Genomic DNA, 9,433 nt, shown 5'->3' with positions numbered 1-9,433 from the left:
AGCGGCGAATACTTATCATATGCCTTAAAAGGGTCACAGGTTGTTTTAGGAGTTGGCTACATGAGTTGATGGTGAAACAACTCGAGAGTTTACAAAGGCTCCTGTTTTACATTCAGTTATGTATTTTGTGCAGAGCAGAGAAAACATCTAGATTAAATCTGTTGTTACTTTGAATCCTTGTGTGCAAACCACTTCATTTCCTTTCACTTTAACCTCATAACTCATAACATCGCGGATTACAGAAAGAAACTTGATGAGCAGCGGGCTTTTGATTCATTGAGAATTCCCAGAAAATAAAATCCTACTTAGAAGCAAAAATGATTGGGAGGCCTCGTACTTTGAAAATTGCAAGCTGTGGGAAAGTAACAACAGGATTAGACATTAAATTCCCAGTGTCAGGAAGACCAAGTAAGAAAAAAAAATCATCGTGCGTTGTTTGAAAAGAGCTTAGTTTTTCAATGAGAGACCTGTTTCGGGCAACATCTGGCATATACAAGCAACTGTTAAAAAACAGAATATATCACGACAGCGGTCTCAGATGTAAAAATGACAGTAACCAGATTTAATGTACCGTGCAATCTTAACTTGTGATAGTTGCTAGAGAAATGTCAGTTCAATTCTGATCAATGTTGCTTTTCAGTAAAGAAAATGAATTATGGAGATTCTATGAAAAACATTTTAATGCAATGTACAAGAAAATGAAATTGAAAACGAATTGCTCAGAGCAACTTTTGCTCAGTTAAATGGTTTGTAAAACCTAACATTTGCCCTACTGATTTAGCTGATCTAGCAAAGCCAGGAACCAAAACCAAATCTCAATTTACACAGGTTCTTCAAGAGCAATATTCTCTGAAGGCACTGGTCATCGTGGAAGGTTCCATCAAAACAATGAATTCCAATGCGAAAGTTTAACTCTGTTGGTGGTAACCTTGAAAAGGTGGAATAAGTGGTTTCCAAAATAACGTCTAAGAAGATAACTAATTGAACATGCTTTGACCTTAAGGACAGTAGTAGCAATTCCAATGTTGCAATGTTGATGGAATTGACTGCTAACAAGGATCCATAATTGAGTGCAGGGATGAAGTTCCACAAATTGGGAACACAGAACATAGAACATTACAGCGCCGTACAGGCCCTTCGTCCCTCGATGTTGCGCCGACCAGTGGAACCAATCTAATGACCCTCTAACCTTAACTATTCCAATGTTATCCATATGCCTATCCACTGACCATTTGAACTCCCTTAAAGTTGGCGAGTCCACAACTGCTGCAGACAGGGCATTCCACGCCATTACTACCCTCTGAGTAAAGAACCTACCTCTGACATCCGTCCTATAACTACCGCCCCTTAATTTAAAGCTATGTCCCCTCGTGTTAGCCATCACCACCCGAGGAAAAAGGCTCTCACTGTCCACCCTATCTAATCCTCTGATCATCTTTGATGCCTCAATTAGGTCACCTCGTAACCTTCAGTCCATGGACTGGGAACAGTCCATAAGAAATCAAAGGAGCAACAAGCATGCCACAGTTCTGACAAAATGGACCATTCAGGGAGTGAATGCAGGAGCAAGGAGAGTGAATATAAGAAATGTGGCAAAGTGGATCACGTTGCAAAGGCTTGATGGGTAGACTAGCTGCCTCTGAGAAGAAAATTCGGAAAGAAAATCTGTGAACCTACAAAAATAATTTATGAAATAAATGTAAGTAATTACTGTGAAGAAGGAAAGGTGGAAAAATATGATGAAGAACTCCAACTTAACGTCTCATCTTTACAGGTTGAATCATATAGATTCTGCCTGATTCTGAAATTAAGTGGACAAGCATGAAGGATGGAAGTGGACATTGATGCAGCTATGTCTTTAATTCCTGAGACTATGAGTAAGACCAAAGCTGAGAAATCCTACTTTACAACTAACTGATATGGTCTTAGAAACGTATATGAAAGAACTCGTGCTGTTGAAAGGTTACATCATGGTGAACGTAGATTTGAGTGTCCTGCAGCGCAGTGGCATCTCCATGTGGTCCATGGCAATATTCCAGTACAGTTTGGAAGAGCATGTTTGGAGAAGATAACGCTTAAATTGAATTAGACGGCACAGTGGTTAGCAGTGCTGCCTCACAGTGCCAGGGGCACGGGTTCAGTTCCACTTTCTCCCTGTGTCTGCGTGGGTTCCCTCAGGGTGTTCCTGTTTCCTCCCCCAGTCCAAAGATGTGCGGGTTAGTTTTATTGGCCATGCTAAGTTGACCCTAATGTCAGGTGGGTTAGCAGTGTCAATGAGGGTTATGAGAAAAGAGTACTGGGCGAGATTGCTATCAGTACAGACTCGATGGACCAAATGGCTTCCTCCGTCATAATTCTATTCTACTCTACGATCCATAAATGTTGTCAACAGATTATTCGTTGTCAAAATAGATGGACAAAATATTCTGCATAAACACAGGAGTGTATGTATGCAAAGATACATTTGGTTCAATGAAGCAGTCTACGTGAAACCCCACATCCTGTAGTCAACCCAAAGCCTCAATGCAATGGCCGTGTCATATACAATTTGTCTCAAGGCTGAATAAAAAATTGACGAATTCTTAACACTGGCATGTTCGAGCCGATTAAAATCTACGGCCATTATACTTGCAATGAATTTGTTCTTCCCTTTTGTGTACTGATTACAAAATCATAAATCGTGCGTTGTGTGCTCGTCAATATTCAACTCTTTCAATTTAAGATTTATTTGCTGGGTTATCGGGTGGGTAGAATCTTCACAAGCAAGTAATAGAAGTCAACGGAATTTTTTTGTGGACTATCTATATTTATACTCATAAATGTCCGATCAATTCTCTACATACAACCAGAGTCTTCATTATTCAGGATGGCTCTCCTCTCGCTCGGCTGAACTTCTCCAGGGTAGATGACGGTGTTGGCCACAAACCTGCGGGATTATAAATGGTTAGAAAGAGAACGAGACAGGTTTAATGGTAAACGAAAGTAATAACGTGAATGACAGAAGTTAATGTAGGCGAGAGCGGCAGAAATACTGGGAGGGGAGTATTAGCGATTAGGCCCATGCCTCAGAGATATTTAACTACGACCATCGTTGCCATTCGGAGTCTTAACACTCAGCAGCCAGCATGTATCACCTGTTATAATTACGTCATCTATTCCAATCCACCGGGGCTGCAGTCCAGCTCCTGCCGTAGAATATTAACGATGAACGTTTCTCCTGGATGTAGCTCACCCCCATTAAATCACGTTGTTCGTTTTCACAATCCCTGACTCATTGTCTGTCCACTACCTTCGCCCTTTCCCATTTTCATATTTTCCTTGGATGGACTGTTTCACGCATTGATTTCAAACTGTTACCCTTCTGCTTGTCTGGGTAATCTTCACCATGCGTTGAGAGGCATGTATCTTTTTGTGGGCTTTATTTTTGATTACTGCTGCTTTGGTAGATTGCATAACACTAATAATTCCTTGTGCTGTACGAGTTATCCAGACAAGGCAACAAATACAGAAGTGTCCACGCTATTATGTAGTCGTGTAGTACACCAAGGGCACACCTGCTATCAGTGTGAACATTAGATCTGATCTCTGGCTAGCTTTAATGCTTCATTTACGGCTTCTACAATTTCCCTAATTCACGGCTTCTACAATTTCCCTCCTGCACGCTCACTTTCCCTTTCTCTCTCACATGTTCTGACAAGCTACCTCAAAATCCCTCTCACACTCTCTCATGAACTGTCACAATTCATCTCGCCCCATCTCTCACATTCTCTTACACTCCCTCACACTCCCTCTTACGTAAATACACTCAAACTGACCCCAAGTCTCGCTCACACACTCTCTCAAAATCTTTCTCACACGGTATCATTCACTCCCTCTCTTGATCTCTACTTCATTCCCTCTCAATCTCTTGCACTCGCTGTCACACTCTCTCAGACTCTATTCCACATCGCACACAATATCGCATACACTATCACACCCTATCTCGCACACTCTGACACGCATTCACTCTCCCTCACAACATGCGTCACACATTTTCGTACTCACCCTCACACTCTCCCCACACTCCCCCTCACACTCTCCATTACACTCATCTTCACACTATCTCATAACTCCTCTCACTTTCTTGCGCTCTATCTCACATACACATTCGCACATAGACCATCTTTCCCTCATCTAACAGAGTCTCGCCTAAATTGTGAAATTTACTGAGTTTAACGGGTTTAGGATCTAAATGTGGTTACTGAGGTAAGGGGGTTTGCATGGGCTACAGGAAGATATAGAGATAGGGAAGGTTTTTGCGTCTGGTGAAAGTCACAATGGTAGGAAGTTTTGCGGGGACGATGGAATTTACTGTGAATCGAAGGATTGCACCGGCTTGAGGAGTTTGCAGAAAGTGGGAAAATGTAATGGCTGAAGGAAGCTACAAGATCGGAGACCTGAAATTACAGGAAAGTTTACAGTCAAAGGGAGGGCCATAGGGGATGGAGCAGGTTATAGAGATAGGGAAGATTGTAGGCGTTAGAGACGCTTGTAGAATATAAAAGCAGGGAGGTCTGGCTGCAACTGTACAGGGTACTGGTGAGGCCGCAGCTGGCGTACTGTGTGCAGTTTTGGTCGCAGCACTTGCGCAAGGATATTTTGGCCTTGGAGAGAGTGCAGAGGAGGTTCACCAGGCTAATTCCGGAGATGAGGGGGTTGGACTATGAAGAGAGACTAAATAGACTGGGTCTGTACTCGTTGGAGTTCAGAAGGATGAGGGGGGGATCTTTTAGAGACGTATAAGATAATGAAAGGGATGGAAAGGGTAGAGGTAGAGAGATTCTTCCTGCTTAGAAAGGATAGCAGGACTAGAGGGCACAGCCTCAAGATAAGGGGGGGGGGCAGTTTAGATCGGAGTTGAGGAGGAACTTCTTCACTCAGAGGGTGGTGAATCTCTGGAATTCTCTGCCCGTTGAAGTGGTGGAGGCTACCTTGCTAAATATATTTAAGTCACGGGTAGATAGGTTTTTGACAGACAAGGGAATTAAGGGTTATGGGGAGAGAGCGGGAAAGTGGAACTGATCCACTTCAGGTCAGCCATGATCTTATTGAACGGCGGGGCAGGCTCGAAGGGCTAGATGGCCTACTCCTGCTCCTATTTCTTATGTTCTTATGTTGTAGAGGTAAGGATGATTGTTTGGTCTGAGAGAAATTATTGAGGTAGGGTGTATTGTAGGGGCTCCAGCAAATTGCAGAGTAAGGGAAACTTCCAGTGTCTTGAATAAGTAATAACGATTGATAGAGCTGTAAGTTCTGTAGGAGGTTACCGTATTCGGGATGATTATATGGTTTGGTGGAGACACAGTAGATTGTAGGAGGCTGGAAGTTATAGATATGGGGAGACTTTCAGTGTCAGAAGGATGTTGCAGAGATAAGGGGTTTTGCAAGCTCTGGAGGACTTTATTGTGAGTGGGGGTGCGGGGTCTGGAGGCTTTAGTTGATACAATTGAGGGTTGGAGATAATGAAGAAGGTTGCAGATGTTGGAAATGATGGAGCAATTGCAAGAGATAGCGAACATTGATTTGATTGCAGGAAATTACAAAATAGGGATGCTGTACAAGTTGGAGGATGCCCAGAGATTGACAGCATTTTAAGGGCTGAGAGGTTTACAGAAAATGGGAACTCTGTGTGGTGTTACAGATATGTACGTTGTTGTCACTGCTACCACACTGCAACAGGTCCTGGGTTTGATTCCTGTTTTTGGTGACGGTATGTATGGAATTGTTATGTTCTCGCTGTATCTGGGCGGGTTTCCTCCATGTACACCAGTTTCCTCCAACACCCCAAAGATGTGCAGGATTGGTGGACTGGCCTTACTGAATTGCCCAGTGGCCAAGGATGTATAACCTTTGTGGAATAGTCATTAAGCCGGCGGGATTACAGTGTTGGGGCAGCCGGTTAGGCCTGAGTAAGATGCTGTGTTGGAGAATTAATGCATGCCCGATGAGTCAAATGGTCTCCGTCTGCACTGTTCAGATTCTACGATCATATAAAATATGTAGAATATGAAGAGCTGCAACTGAATACAGAAGTCGGGGAAGTTAGCCTAGACCTTAAATTTTGCTTTGGATTTCTGCATTGGTAAACAAAAGGTGCTTCACTTCAGTATGACTCTAGTGACACTCTACGAAGCTTTTTTCAAACAATTTTTATTTAACAACAGTTAAGAGATAAGAAATAATAATTACCATAAATGTTACCAATTGAAGATTTAAACGTGACACAGTACAACTCTTAACAGCTAGCTATCAATGTTGCTCCAGTGTAAATGTAAATAAATATCCCAGAGACATATACCCTTCCTCAGAATTAGTTAGCAGAAAAGTAAGTGTGCTGAGGTGATGCTGGTGTTCAGTATTTTTCACACTTCTGGATAGTGAACCGGCAGCAGTTTTCAAAGAAGGAAATAATCTTCAAACATCAGAAATGGAAACCATGTCACTGGCAGGCTCCAAAAATAGCCAGCCGGGCAGCAGAACCTTCAATTCCAGACAGGGGCAAAAACATTGCTGTTTCTTGCGGCTTCAATCAACTTCTGGGGAAAAAAAACGAAACTAAAACTCGAATTCTTAGTGAAAAATAAAAATATACCCAGTCAAGTCTTCTGATCTGGCAATAATCACAAATCAAACTCGAATCTGTCATTCAAGGGAAATGATTAAACACCGTAGCAAAACATTAGTTCAGGCTAAGAGCCAGCATGATGTCAACTACACTAGTTCAGTAACGATAAAGGAAACCACCTCCAGACAACACGTTGCAGACAAAATCCCAGGGAGTGCTAGAACATTCCGAAGAGAAACACAATTAAAATACATTTCATAACAGTACCTTTTGAATTGTCTCTCCTTTGTCTGCATGTGACGTCCTTGGTTCCGTACAGGATACAGGTATAATGGATCCCGATGGATGGTTGCCTAAGCAGACAGGCAAAGCATTTTGCTGAATCCCTCATGACAAGAAGTTTTAAAAAATAAAGAAGTCATATTGTAACTGGTGTTAAGAAAGGCTCATCACCATCAAGTCATTCCTCCATGCTCAGATACTCACCCCACCGGCGAAATATTCTTTAGTTGGTTGGACTCAAGAATATACATTGGAGTCATAGAGTCTTAAAAGTTCACAGCATGGAAACAGGCCCTTTGGGCAACTTGTTAATGCCACTCCTTTTTAAAAAGAAAATCTAAGCAAGTCCCAATTGCCACGTTTGGCCTATATATCTCTGTATCCATCACACCCATGTGGCTGAGTACATTTTAATGGACAAAATTGTACCCACCTGTACTACTACTCTGGCAGTTTGTTCCAGAAAGTCACCAGCCTCTGCGTGAAAACAATCCTCCTTTGGACCCTTTTGTATCTCTCCTCTTTCACCTTAAATCTATGCCCTCTGGTTTTAGACTCCCTACGTTTAGGAAAATATATTGATTATCTAACTGATTTATTCCCCTCATTATTTTATAGACCTCTATAAGAGCGCTCCAAGGAAAATAGTCCCAGTGTATTCAGTCTCTCCTTATACCTTATACACGCGGTGGGCCGTGCGAGGGTTACTCTTGGATGTTGCTTCGAGAGTTGCCTAGTGCTTCACGTCCGTTAGTGTACACTTACTCTGGACCAATTGACGGGCAACACGTCAGCTCAGTAACTATCACTGTCTGCTGTACAGTTACAGGGACCTGGGTCGGATCTCTGGCTTGGATCAATGTTTGTGGGAGTTTGCACATTCTCCCCGTGCTTGCGTGAGTTTTCTCTGAGTACTCCGGTTTCCTCCCACTTCCCAAAAACTTGCTTTTTGGGCTCATTGGCGTCAATAAATTGTCCCTTAATTGGATCTCCCTTAATCTGACGTGCATACAATTCCCTAAATTTCCACCCCCTTTATTGTGCAGTTCCACTAGAGGTGGACAAAAACGTCGATGAACGACGTAAGACTCGAATAACGCACTCACTGAGTGTGTTAAAATGGGCTTGTAGGACCGAAGGGCCTGTTTCCTGTGCTGTGCTGTTCTTTGTTCTTAAATCATCAAGTTCTGGTAGCATCCGAATAAATTTTTTTCTGCACTCTTTCTTGTTTAATAATATCATTACTTCATTAGGGAGACCAGACCTGTGCACAGTGTTTCAAGTGTGACCTTACCGATGTATTTTGCAACTTCGACAAGGCATCCCAACTCCCGTACTCAATGTTCTGACCAATGAAACCAAGCATGCCGACTGCCTTCTTCACCACTCTGTCCACCCATGACTCTACTTTCAAGGGATTATGAACCTGTACCCCTTGATCTCATTGTTCGATAACTCTCCCAAACACCCTTCCATTAACTGAGTAAGTCCTGCTCTGGTTCCATCTACCAAAATTTCTCACCTCATATTTATCTAAATTATATTCCATCTGGCCCAATTGATCAAGTTGCAATCCGAGATAACCTTCTTCACTGTCCATGGTGAAACCAATCTTGATATCATCTTTAAACTTACGAAGCATGCCTTTTAAATTTTCATCCAATTCAAAAATATAAATGACAAATAAGAGTGTACCCAGCGCCGATCCCTAAAGCACACCACTGTTCACAGGCCTCCAGTTTGAAAATCAACCCTCTACAACCATCCATGCCTTCTGTCATCAAGCCACTGTTGTATCCTCAAACTGGATGCCGTGATAGTTAGCCTTATGCAACAAAATACCTTGTGGTACCTGGTCAATTGTCCATGCAGATAACATCAACTGCATTGCCCTCACCTATCTTCCTGGTTACCCCTTAAAAATAAACTCAATGAACTTTGTGCGACATGCTTTTCAACTCCCAAAGCCATTCACAATCAGTTTTTGTCTCTTTAAATGCTTGTCGATCCTACAATACCTTCAGAATATCTTGCAACAGATTACCCACTACAGATGTAAGGCTTACCAGCCTGTAGTTCCCAGTCTTTTTTGCAGCCCTTCTTAAACAACAGTACAACATTTGCTAATCTCCAGTCTTCAGACACCTCACCTGAGGCTGTTGATGATTCTAATATATCTGATAGGGGACCCACAAGTTCCTCCCTTGGCGCCACAAGTCCTGGGATACACTTCATTATATCCCAGAGGCTTATCAAACCTGATGCTTTTTAAGACTTCCAGCATCTCCTTCGTTGTAATATGCACATTCCTCAGACGTCACTGCATATTTCTCCAAGTTTCCTAACTTCCATGTCTTCTCAACAGTAAATACTGATGAGAAACATTCATTTAGGATCACATGCATCTCTTGTAGGTCCGCAAGGTAAATGACCTTGTTAATCATTAAGAGGCCCTAGTCTCTCCCCAGTTGCTCTTTCGCCCTTTATGTATTTGTGGAAGCTCTTGGATTTTCCCTTGCCTTATCTGCCAAAGTAATTTTGTGTCCT

The sequence above is a fragment of the Carcharhinus amblyrhynchos genome, chromosome 16, assembly GCF_965287045.1.
Source record: "Carcharhinus amblyrhynchos chromosome 16, sCarAmb.v2.hapA, whole genome shotgun sequence".
NCBI classification, from domain to species: Eukaryota; Metazoa; Chordata; class Chondrichthyes; order Carcharhiniformes; family Carcharhinidae; genus Carcharhinus; species Carcharhinus amblyrhynchos.
Note: the sequence above shows the minus strand (reverse complement) of the source record.